Source organism: Pipistrellus hanaki (genome assembly GCF_964339955.1).
Source record: "Pipistrellus hanaki genome assembly, chromosome: 3".
NCBI lineage: Eukaryota > Metazoa > Chordata > Mammalia > Chiroptera > Vespertilionidae > Pipistrellus > Pipistrellus hanaki.
This window is the reverse complement of record NC_140505.1, coordinates 78,472,313-78,484,384: the sequence shown is the minus strand read 5'-3', so window position 1 is coordinate 78,484,384 and position 12,072 is coordinate 78,472,313. Positions and strand designations below refer to the sequence as shown.

General features: G+C 44.4%; 1 protein-coding gene across 4 annotated transcripts in view; it reads right to left on the bottom strand.

The window, feature by feature from the left end:
- The window catches only part of FNDC3A (fibronectin type III domain containing 3A), a 154,218-nt gene extending 149,653 nt beyond the window's left edge, over positions 1-4,565 (bottom strand). The window contains exon 1 of one of the 4 annotated variants that reach the window (XM_084879319.1): positions 4,394-4,565. The gene's annotated coding sequence lies outside the window, so the exon portion shown is untranslated. Of the gene's footprint in view, positions 1-3,006; positions 3,344-3,662; positions 3,954-4,393 lie in introns of those variants that run through there. The other 3 variants (XM_084879320.1, XM_084879317.1, XM_084879318.1) reach the window with 3 other exon arrangements.
- Between the last annotated feature and the right edge of the window lie 7,507 nt (positions 4,566-12,072).

Sequence of the window (12,072 nt, the reverse complement as noted above, 5' to 3'; positions counted from 1 at the left end):
TAATAGGGGGAGAACAAAGAGATAAGGATCAAGAACAAAAAGAGATCACTAAATAATACTCTAAAATAAAATGAGCTCAAAATAGTAAGAAAATTATAAAAGATCTTAAACATGTAAAAAACAAACAAAATCCACTCCGAATTTGCCTTTCAACACTATTGGCCATTCATTGCTTTTCAAGAAGCAGCACTAGCCCTAGCGGACCCAGCTGCCCCGGGTCTTTCCAGGAAGTGCATGTGGATTGCAGGACTTAGCTGGTTTGGCTCAGTGGATAGAGCATGGGCCTTCGGACCGAAGGGTCTCAGGTTGGATTCCAATCAAGGGCATGTACGTGGGTTGCCTGCTTGATCCCCAATAGGGGGTATGCAGGAGGCAGCTGATCAATGATTCCTTCTCATTGATGTTCCTATCTCTCTCTCCCTCTCCCTTCCTTTCCGAAAAATATATATTTATTTTAAAGACAGCTCTTGACACTGATATCCATAGAGGCCATTTTTATTTATTTCTTTTCTTTTTAGCAAAGCCATAAACTGAGGCAGTAAAAGACTCAATGGGATGGATAAGCACAGTATTCTATATTTTTGGATTTATAATATTGTGAATTTATTTGAAGTCTCCTAGAAAATGCTAGGAATAAAAAGCACAATCATTTATCTTTTGATTACCTGACTAGTAAAATGAAAAATCTTGAGCATATTCCTACATCACTCTTAAAGATACCACCTAGATTCATTTTTATTTAAAAAGCACTAAAAACATTTTTCAAAAAGACTTTTTAAGTTACTTCAAATTATAATTTAAAAATATAGGCAAAAATATAAGGTGCATAAGCCTTGGATGTATAAACATTAAAAAATAGAAATTTTTAAAAGAAGCTTAAATACAAGGGTAGGACAAAAGTAAATTTATTTATTTATTTATATATTTTATTGATTTTTTGCAAAGAGGAAGAGAGAGGGATAGAGAGCTAGAAACATCGACCAGCTGTTTCCTGCACACCCCCCACTGGGGATGTGCCCACAACCAATGTACATGCCCTTGACTGGAATCGAACCCAGGACCCTTCAGTCCGCAGGCTAACGCTCTATCCACTGAGCCAAACTGGTTTTGGCAAAAGTAAATTTACAGTTGTGAGTACAAGAAACACAGTTTGTTCTTATATGACTACTTATTAATTATTGTATTATTTTCCATACGAACAACTGTAAATCTACTTTTACCTGAGACTAGACTTTTACCTGAGACTAGACTAAAAATAAACAAATTAAAAGTTAAATGCTATTTACTTAAGTAAAGCCACAAAAGACAATGAGAATATTAATCGTGGATGCCTTCTCTTTTTTCTGGGTTTTATAGTCTCTTGACCTGACCTATGCCTAGCTAGTCAGAAAATAAGGGGAAATTTTTTAAGTTAGTAATAAAGTATGCTTAGTATTATACTGTAGAAATTTCACAATCAAAACAATTTTTTTAATTTAAACTTTATTTTTATTTTTTATATATATTTTATTGATTTTGTACAGAGAGGAAGGGAGAGAGATAGTTAGAAACATCGATGAGAGTCATCAATCAGCTGCCTCTTGCACATCCCCTACTGGGGATATGCCCGCAACCAAGGTACATGCCCTTGACCGGAATCGAACCCGGGACCCTTCAGTCCCCAAGCCGACGCTCTATCCATTGAGCCAAACCGGTCTCAGCCAAAACAATTATTAAATTCATGGTAAAAGAAATCCACTCTCAATTACTCATATGAAGAGGGCAAGTGATAAAACATATGATATCAAAAGATAATCCTAGAATCAGTTTTTTCAAAGCCATTACTATTACTTTGAGAGAAGCAAATTACCTTCCTAATTATGTTTGAATGAAGCCAGTATTAACCAAGTTTATTTTTCCTGAGCATTAAATGATTCTGAGGATTCAGACAAAAGGGAAAAAGAGGGAACTGATTCAGAAGCATACAGGTGGCTAAAGGCAGCCAGACTTGAGATTTTAAAATTTTCAGTTAACCTACACAAGAAAACTGAGATGATCTATGTAGGAAAGGAAAATAATACAGTAAAATGAACTGTGATAGTGCTAACGTGCTAAAGTGTTTAAATACAGAATTTTAAATAAAAATTTGAACAAGATTTTTTTTCCTTGTCATCATCCCTTCTTCCCACTAATTGTTATTATTACTGATGGCAACAATATAAGTGGGTTACAAAGCTGAAAGCAAAACTGTAGGTTCTGTATTATAAAAGATGTGTTAAAATACTTCCTATCATTGTTTTCTGTGAAGTCCACCATCTGTCTCAGCGGGCACTTGATCTCATGACAGGAGAAAAGTCGATTCAACCAAGAAAATATCAGAAAGGCAGGGACTCACTTCTCGTGAATATTTTTAGGTGATTTAAAGAAAACTTGCACAACGGCAAGAATTACAGACTTAACAAATACATAAAAACTAAACATCCATCCAAACACAGGCACGTAGTCACAAAACTCAGTTAGCTCTTGCCTAACATATGGTTCCAGCTCCCGGGTAGCATATGTTCAGCGCTGGCGCTGGGAAAGGCATGGCGGTAAAACAGGATAGTAACAGCTCAGCTTTTGCTAGTTCATTCTCATAACACAGGAAAAACTTTGGTTTCGAGGACCATAAACACAGACCACACAGTGAAGCAGCAAAATAATCACGGTGCTCCGTTTTAGAGTCCACCGTGAACACGTACATGAATGAGGACTATACTGTATATATAAAAAAAATAAATCTTGTCAGCCTGTTTTTTTTAATCGATGCTGAGACACAAATCGGTTCTCACAAAATGTCACAAAAGAACATTTCTCAATTCACGATTCCTAGCCCCTCAGCAACCATGACGCACACCCCCACCCCCAAAATATCCCAAGGCTTTTAAACGCAAACAATTTAATAAAAGAACGACGAACGACTACGTTCTCTAAAACAGCCTGCCGCGATTTCATGACTAAAAAAACCATGTGTTCATTTTCCTTTACCTAACGCTGGATGTCCCTCCACAGCCGTGCCAAAAGTTCACGGTTCGGGCTGCTCCCGGGCGAGCGCCGCGGTCTCCGCTCCCTCCCGGCCGCGCAGGTTGCGGTCCCGCCGCCGCCGGCCCCACAGGATCGCACGCGCACGGGGCGGGTTTCGAAGTGTTAACCCCAGGCGGAGCGGGGCAAATTCTCCCCGGAGACGTGTTTCAAGTTGGGCTGCGGCGGGGAGGCCAGGACCGAAAGCGCGGTGGCCGCTCCCGGATCCTCCTCCCCCGAGGGCTCGCCTCCCGCCCCCGCGCCGGCCTCCGGGAGGGCGCCGCTCGCCGCGGCCCGGGAAGCGGGGGTGCGGGCGGAGGGGCCGCCCGCGTCCCCGCGCCGCCGCCTCAGGCTGGGGGCCGGGCCGGGCCGCGCCCCCGGGATCGCTCGGAGGGGAGGCTCACGCCCGCGGCCGGTCCCGCGCGGCGCCCCTTCCCCGCGGCCCACGGCGCGCCCACGGGACGGGGAGGTCCAGGCCCCTCGACGGCCCGCGCCCCGCTCGGCGCCCCGGCCCCCGCGACCCCCGCCGCCCCAGACTAACGGTCCCGTGACGCCGGCCGAGGGGCGGGGCGGGGGCGGCTCGGCCTCCCCCACCTTCCCCGAAGGGAGTGCCGCGCGCTCACCTCCGAGCCACGCCGCTCCGGGCGGAGGAAGGCGGCGGCTGCCCTGGCGCCGCTCCTTCGGGGACTGGCCGCTCCCGCTCCCCGTCAGGGGCAGAGCCGGCTCGGGGGGCCGCCGGCGCGCCGACTCGCGGGGTGTTTTCCCGGCTGTGACGGCGCCGCCTCAGCCCCGCTCTCCGCTCCCTCTCCGCGCAGCTCCCGCTTTCTGTTTCACCCGAGGGACCGCGAACGCCGCCGCCGCCATGCTTACTCCGGAGCCGGGAGGAGGGGCCCGGCGTCGGCGCGCCCAGTGCGGCTGCGCGAGCCCCGCCGACGGCGCCCCCGGCGGCCCGGACCCGCCGCCCCGGACCCGCCGCCCCGGGCTTTCCCGGCAGCGCGCGCCGCCGCGGGCCCGGGGTCCGATCCCCCGACAGCGCCCCCCGCAGCACCCGCCCTCCGAGGCTGCGGCCCTGGTTCTCCGCGGCCACTCACGAGCCACACCGGGGAAATGTATTCCTTGAAGTTCCTGGGGCCCCTCACACGATTCCCAGCCCCAAACTGCAACACCCGCCCCCCCCCCAAATCACACACACACCCCAGCCCCGCTCCGGGGGCGCGGCGGTCAGCCTCAGGTTTAACGCGGGGCCAGTCCTTTAAGACACTCCCCTCGGACAGAGGAGACACCCCGGGGGGCTGGGGCGGCTCCGGTCCCGAACCCCGGGGGCCCGGACCTCTCCAGCCACAAAAACACTCACTTCAGTGGGAGGCGCGGGAGGAGGCGGCTTCTTGGTCGGTTCCCCAGTCAGGTCGCGTGGAAACCCATCACCTTCGTTTGCACCGCAGCGCGGAGGCTCCCAGGTGAGCCCGCGGAGGTCCCCGCGCCTCCGGCTCCGGGAGCGCTGGCCGGCCGCGGGCGGGCCGACTTCCGCGGTGGCCGGAGGCTGGGGAAGGGGTAGTCCCTGGGAGCCAGAGTCCAACCCGGGAGCTGTTCCTGCAAAGGCAATGCTGCAGGCTGCCAGGGTCCCTGTGCTGGCTTTATTTCAGTTTTATTATTATTATTTTTTAATTGTGCTGCCTTTTAAAATAGCAGTGTTTTTATATTTTAACCTTTCCACAGAAATCCTCTGAAAAGGTACTCACTCCCTGTATTCTTAAAGAATGCAATGATTGATGAAACCCTTTGTTGATGACTGATCATTGAGTTCCCTACCCTGGCCTTGCGCTTAAGTTCCAGGGGATGGCTGAAATACATAGGATCCTTGCTTTAGTGATCTCTTTTTATTTCCTTTGGAATGTTCTCATCACCTTTTCTAGTGTCTGTCACTGCTTTTCTTCTCCATCTGCTTCTTTTTCCACTCTGGTCCTTCCTCTCATCCTTCCTATTTCACTGTTTATTTATTTTTTTATTATGTTCTTTCTTGACTGCTTTTCTCTATGGCTCCAGGTGATGACTGACCAGATGTTTCTATCCACATCCAGCTAGTGAAAATGGTTTTCTTTCCATCAGTAAATAGGACCGTGACTCTATCAAGTGGTATCTTGAGATATTTTTATTGCTGCTCATTATCAAAAGTGATTTTCCTGTGAGAGGTGTTTCCTTTTCTTTAATTTTCTTTAAAAATTAATATCTTTTAAAATTTTTATCTTAATTAAAGCAGATGTACAACATATTAGTTTCATGTGTACAACAGCATAGTGATTGAACATTTATAAACCTTACAAAGTGACCACCACAATATGACAGGTAACCAGGTTGTCACCAGACATAGTTATTATATTATCTGTTCTATTCCCTATACTGTACATTATATTCCTGAAGCTTATTTTATAACTGGAAGTTTGTACTCAATCTCCTCCCTCTTTTTTAGCTTTCAGATTTGGTCCTCTTTCAGACAAAATTGCTGGAAAGCTGATCTCTGAATAACTAAAGCATAACTCTATATTGTTTTCAAGTATGAGGATTTAAAGCATTTCTTGGGCATACTTACATGTGTATGTGCGACAACAAAGAACAGCTATTTTGAAAGAGTATAAGACATAATTCAGGAATATTAAAGTAGACCTAGAGATTGTAGTTAACAATATACAATGCTGTAAGCAGAGTCAAGTGAAGACTGGGAAATGTATGTCCTGTGGAGAGAATGGATCGCACACATAACCCTACCATGGGCATCAGCATGAATTTTCTGAGAATCCAGGGAGGGACAAGAATTTATGTTGGCTATGAATAAATCACTTTTCAGTGTTTCATTTTTTAGTCAATAAAATAAGGTTCATTTTCAGTCCTCATCTTCATTGAGCTTTCAACAATACTCAACACTTTGACAACTTACTTCCTTGAATATTTATTCTTCCTTTGGCATTATAATTTCTTGGCATTTTTTGGTTCCGTTTGTTTCTTTGTTTTCATATTTCTGGGTGCTGCTTCTCTAATTCCCTTGCAGATTCTTTTCTTCTCCCTAGTTATTAAGTATAGGAGTACCTCTCAATTTCATTTAGGTTCTTTTCTGTTTTCATTATAATCTCTTGACCTAAACATCACCCACACCAGTGATTTTAGTTATCATTATGTGCTGATGATTTCCAAATATGTGTCTCTAGCCCAGACCTTCCCCTTAAATGCTAGATCTGTTACCAGCTGTTTAAATGACATGTTCATGAATGTCACAACAGTTTAGGCTAACTAAATTCATAAATTATTCTTGTTTCCTTTCCCCTCTCTATCCAATTGTTCAAATCAAATATTGTAGTAGTCATATCTTCCTTACCTTATCAGTCCCCATATTCATTCATTTCAGCACCAAGTCCTGGCAATTTTATCTCCAAAATCTTTCAAATTGGTCTACTTCTTTCCAATTGCCACCAATTTAATTTGGTCTCACCACATACAATGGGAGCCCTTCCATTCATTCTCTACTTTGCAGCCAAAATGATTTTTCAAAAAGCAAATAAGACTACATATCATTTCTCACATGAAACCCTTAAATATAATAACTTTTCATCGCTCTGAGAAAAGACTAGAATTTTTAAGGTCCCTACCAGACCATGTGAGGGGACTTGCCTTTTCCATTTTCATCTCACATCACTCTCCTTACTAAAGTGGGAGACTTCCTGACTTTCTTTTAGTTTCTCAAATGTGCTGTGATCCCAACAGCCACAGGCTCTCTGCAATTCTCTTCCTCTTCCTTTTAACCATCTTCTCTTACTCATCCAAGCAAAAGGTATTCCTAAATTCCCAGACAAGTTCACAAGAGCTGACATCAACAAGTTCCCTTGTTGATGTCAGCTCTTCTACTAACATGTACCTTTCCCTCTGCCTTAACCACAACTTGTAACATTTAGGTATGTGTGAATGCTAGGTATGTCTGTTGCTCCCGTCACGAGGAAGATAGTGCATAATTTTGCTAACACATGTAGTAGGTGCCCAACAAATATTTTTTGAATGATTTAATGCTCTTCTTTGAGGTCCCTTTGAAGATTCTAGAAGGTTCTTGAAACATGCAGTTGATCACTTTTAAGAGAGCAATCTTCTGTCTCATTATTCAGAAGAGATACAAGAATATATTAGGACACAATTCTTCATGGGACTGTCATATTTCTGTGAGCAGTGGCACTAGCAGCTTTTATTTCAGACCACCTTTTCCAGGATGGTTGTATAGCAAACAGCCTTGGAAGACAGAAATAGTGTTTTCTACCAGAGTAGCAGGCACCTGTGGTTACCATTCAATATGATGATGTCTTCTTTTGTGGAAAGGTTTGAGCAAGTTTTTTGGTAGCCCATTAAAAAAAGATTTTTGACTCATGGGGTTACTCAACTGTGATGCATCACCTGGGCCACTCCATGTTGTCCCTGGCTGAGACCTGGGAGGCAAAAAAATAGTCATTGGCATAAAGCTTGTGCTGTTTGCTGTGCCATGTGTGAGGTAGTCCTTTGACACAGAAGACTCGGGTCTTCTGCTAGCATCAAAGAAACTATAGTAGGCCAAGTTACCAATTTTCAAGAAGCAAAATTTTCAAACCCTTCACAGTTCTTGACAAGATACAGTGGGTTGAAGAGAAAAAAGGAGATGAAGAAGTCAAACCACAAGTGGAGACATCTTTGAAGAAGTTGGGAAAATAGAAGTTTGGTGCAGGAGAAACCTAGGACAGCAGGAGATTGAGGTGGGAGGATTATGCTGACTAAATTCTCTAAGCAACATTGGGGGTCCTAATACTAAAGGCAAATAGAAAGAACACAGCCTTTGCTCTTCTCTTTAGATGGGGAACTGGTGCAAATCTGGAAGAGGTAAAAGCAGTTGATCTGAAGGCACATAATTAAAGCAGCAGGAAGTGTTTTGTCTCTGAGAAATGTTATGTGGGGGAGGAGAGACAGGCTTTGGAGTCAGGTAAATATGGACTGAATCTCAGCTCTATTTTTAAATGATTGATCTTGGGTGTGTTATTCTTCTGAGCCTCAGTTCTTAACACCTACTTTGCAGGTTTAATTGATATAATGCATGAAAATTCCTGGCATATGCCTGATGCTCAATAAATAAATGATAGCTATATGATTAGACTGTCCTGGCTAATTATGACCTGGTGAAGTTAGGGAAGCCAAGAACATTCCTCAATGTTTACAAAGACACTTGGAAGAGATTTGGCCAGGATCAAATCTTGCTTCAAATTCTTGATCCTGTTGCATCTTTACACCTCACTGTTTTCCCAGCCATGCTTTAATGTGTGGATGGAACAGTTCCATTCCTAAAAGCAAAGGAAGTAAGGCACAAAAATAGGTAACAACTTGATATTGAGCATTGGCTATTTCCACTGCAGGGAATTTCTCATTGGCCATCATTCTTCTCAGATCCACATTCTGTCATGATATTGCTATGGACCCTCATTCTAACAAGGGCCTTCTCTACAGTTTCATAATTTTTGGGAACCCCTTTAAAGCCACTTACCTTTAAAGCTACCTGAGGACAGTTACCAAATTCCTGTTAATTTATTATTACTCAGAGAAATTTTTTTTCTGTCCTCATTTTTATCCAGAATAGCCTGGTGGTCAGCATATGTCATAGCAAGTGAGTGAACTCTCGGTCTCCCAGTCAAACTCCTGAGGGGACAATTTGCCCATTAGGCTTTTATATAGAGAGACATTAATTTTTTTTGCCTTTAAAACTTTTTTTCTTTATTGATTAAGGTATGAGATATTAATTTTCTTAATAACAAAGTCTATTGAGCATTGATTTTACACTATCTTTTTTAACATAGAATAAGAGCAAACTCTTTTCTTTAAGAACCTAATTTAAATTGATAATCCAAATATGTTTCAGAGAGGGATTCAGTGCAAAGGAGACAATCAATCAGGACATCCTATATAATAAAGAGGGCATATGCAAATTGACCATCACTCCACCACAAAGGAGGCGGGGGTTTCCATAACATAAGATGTCTGCACCCACAGCAGAGGCTGAGTTCCCATAACGAGCCTTAATGAGCAATCAGCAGGGACCTGAGGCTGCATCCCCCCACCCCATGGGGCTCGACAGGGGACTTCAAGCCGTGCCTCCCACCCTGGTGCCAGGTGTGGGGACCTCAGACCGTGCCCCCTGCCCAGCAAGAGCTTGACTGGGGACCTCAAGCCATGCCCCCCACCCCAGTTCCAGGTTGGGGGGAACTCAGGCCATGCCCCTCACCTGGCAGGGCTTGACAGGGGACATCAGGCCACGACCCCTGCCTGGCAGGGCTTGAGGGGGGACCTGAGGCCCTGCCCCCTGCCTGGCACCAGACGGGGGGACCTGAGACTGTGGGCCCCCTCTCGGTGGGGCTTGATGGAGGACCTCAAGGTGTGCCCCCCACCCTGGTGCTGAGCTGGGGGACCTCAGGCTGCTCCTCCTGCCCTGACACCAGGCTGGGGGATCTCAGGCCGCATACCCGCCCCGGCACAGGGCCAGGGGACCTGAGGTCATGCCTCCTGCCTGGTGGGGCTTGACGGGACATCAAGATGTGCTCCCCTGTCCATCACAGCAGTCCACTTAGCATTTCTTGCAGTGCTGGTTTCATGGAGATAAACTCCTTTAACCTTTAAAAAAAATGTTCACCTTCAATTTTGAATGATAGCCTTGCTGGATAAAGTAATCTTGATTTCAGATCCCTGCTTTTCATACTTTGAATATTTCATGCCATTCCCTTCTGGCCTATAGAGTTTCTGTTGAGAAATCTTCTGACAACCTTATGGGGGCTCCTTTGTAGGTAACAAATTGCTTTTCTCCTGCTAACTTTAAGATTCTCTCTTTGTCTTTAATTTTTGTCATTTTAATTGTGATGTGTCTGGACATAGGCCTGCTTGGATTCTTGCTTATAACACTTTGTGCCTCCTGACTTACCATATTTTCTGGCGTATAAGACGACCCCCTATTTTTACAGTTAAAACATAGGTTTAGGCCTATATTCGCTGTATAAGACTACCCCCCACTTCCGAAGCAACACCAGTTCTTTTTTTAATAGACCGCCTCTCTGACTCTGGCCAGTCTGAGCAGGCTTTTTACTAGAACACAGTGTAGCTTCGGGTACAGAACATGTATAATTTGCATGCATAAAAAGCCTGCTCAAACTGGCCAGAGTCAGAGAGGCGGTCTATTAAAAAAAGAACTGGTGTTGCCTCGGAAGGGGGGGTAGTCTTATACAGCGAATATAGGCCCAAACCTATGTTTTAACTGTAAAATTAGGAAGTCGTCTTATACACCGGAAAATAGGGTATGTGACATTTTTCTTCACCAGGTTGGGGAAGTTTTCTGCTATTATTTCTTCAATCAAGTTTTCTATCCCTTGCTCACTTTCTTCAGCTTCTGGCACTTCTATGAAGCCAATATTGTTACATTTTATGTAATACCACAGCTCCCTTAAGCAGTACTCCTGTTTTATAAATATTTTTTAATTTTGGTTCTCTGATTTTTTTCTACCCTGGCTTCTAATTCACTGATCTAATCCTTGGCTTCCCCTAATCTGCTGTGTATTCCTTCCAATTTATTCTTTAAGATTTGGTATGTCATTCTTCATCTCTGATTGGCCCTTTTTCATAGTTTCTATATCTTTTTTCATGCTGTTGAGCATCCTTGTAATCATTATTCTGAACTCTATATCTGATATATTTATCTCCATTTCTTTTAGCTCTTCTTCTGGAGAATTCTCTTGTTCTTTCCTTTGGGGCTTTTTTTCTCCTCCCCATTTTGACAGCGTGTTTGGGTTTGTGTCTATGTATTATGTATATCTGCTACAACTCCCAGTCTCTGGTGCAGGACAATTTCAGACACTGTTTGTGATGGGCCCTAAATACTATTTGGAGCTATCAGCTATCCATGGCTTGTGGCTTGATCTGCTGGGGTTGGGTGCCTTTGGAAAGCTGTGCACCAGGGTTTTTTTCTTAGCGTCAAGCCCAGAAGGAGATCAGGCAAAGACTCAAAGCCTCCAGAGATCAGCCTCTGCCTGCAGTCTGTTATTCTCAGTTTTAATAAGCCTCAGTCTATAGACCACAGCATGGTATAGACTCCATGGGGTGGGGCAAGACGTTTTGCAACAGGATAGAGCAATTGTTTTCCCCCCACCCCCAGGCAAAAGCTGCCTGAATGGTAAAGGGCTGTCTGAGAAAGATGTCCTGTTCAGTAGGAGGGAATGCCTCAGCATAGAAGATGGGATCTCTGAGAACCCTGGACTCTCCTCACACAGCTCTAGTGCACTCTGCCCTTCCTCTGCCAGAGTCCAAGATGAGTGGCTTCACACAAAATGTTATGCATTGACCCTTTAAAGAGGATGCCTGCCTTTCCAGCCATCTCTCCTTGGAAGACAGCAACCCCACTGCTTTTCACAACCAGATGCTACGTGTGCACCTTTCTCAGTTCTGATACTCAGGTCTTGAGGTTTAGACACCAGAGTTCTCAGTGGGAATTCCCACCAACAGCTGAGATATTCCTCCAGAACATCAGCTAGTGCCTGTGGGTGCCAGGCCAGCCCCCTTTTGCCTCCCCACTTCTTACCAGTCTCTATGTGGTCTGCACTTCCCATTCTTGGTTATCAGGGTTCCTCCGGGTGGTCTTCAGTTGGTTATTCAGGATGGTTTTCTGTATTTTAGTTAATTCCAGTTTGGTCCTGGGAGAGGGTCAATGTAGCTTTCACTTAATTTTGGAACCAGGATCCACTTATTGTTTAATCAGGGATCATAGAAGTAAAATGGCAAAAGTGAAATATATTTAGTATTATTGTATATGTTTAATGGACTTCACTGATAATTGTCAAGCCACTGATGTTATCAAAGACTTCTTAAATTATCAAAAACTTAAAACAAGAGAAAATAAACCTATATGGATTACTACTATCAAAACAACTGATTATAAAAGGAATTTTCATTTTTGATAAGCTTCAGGATAATTAAAAAACACAACAAACAAAAATCTTTTAA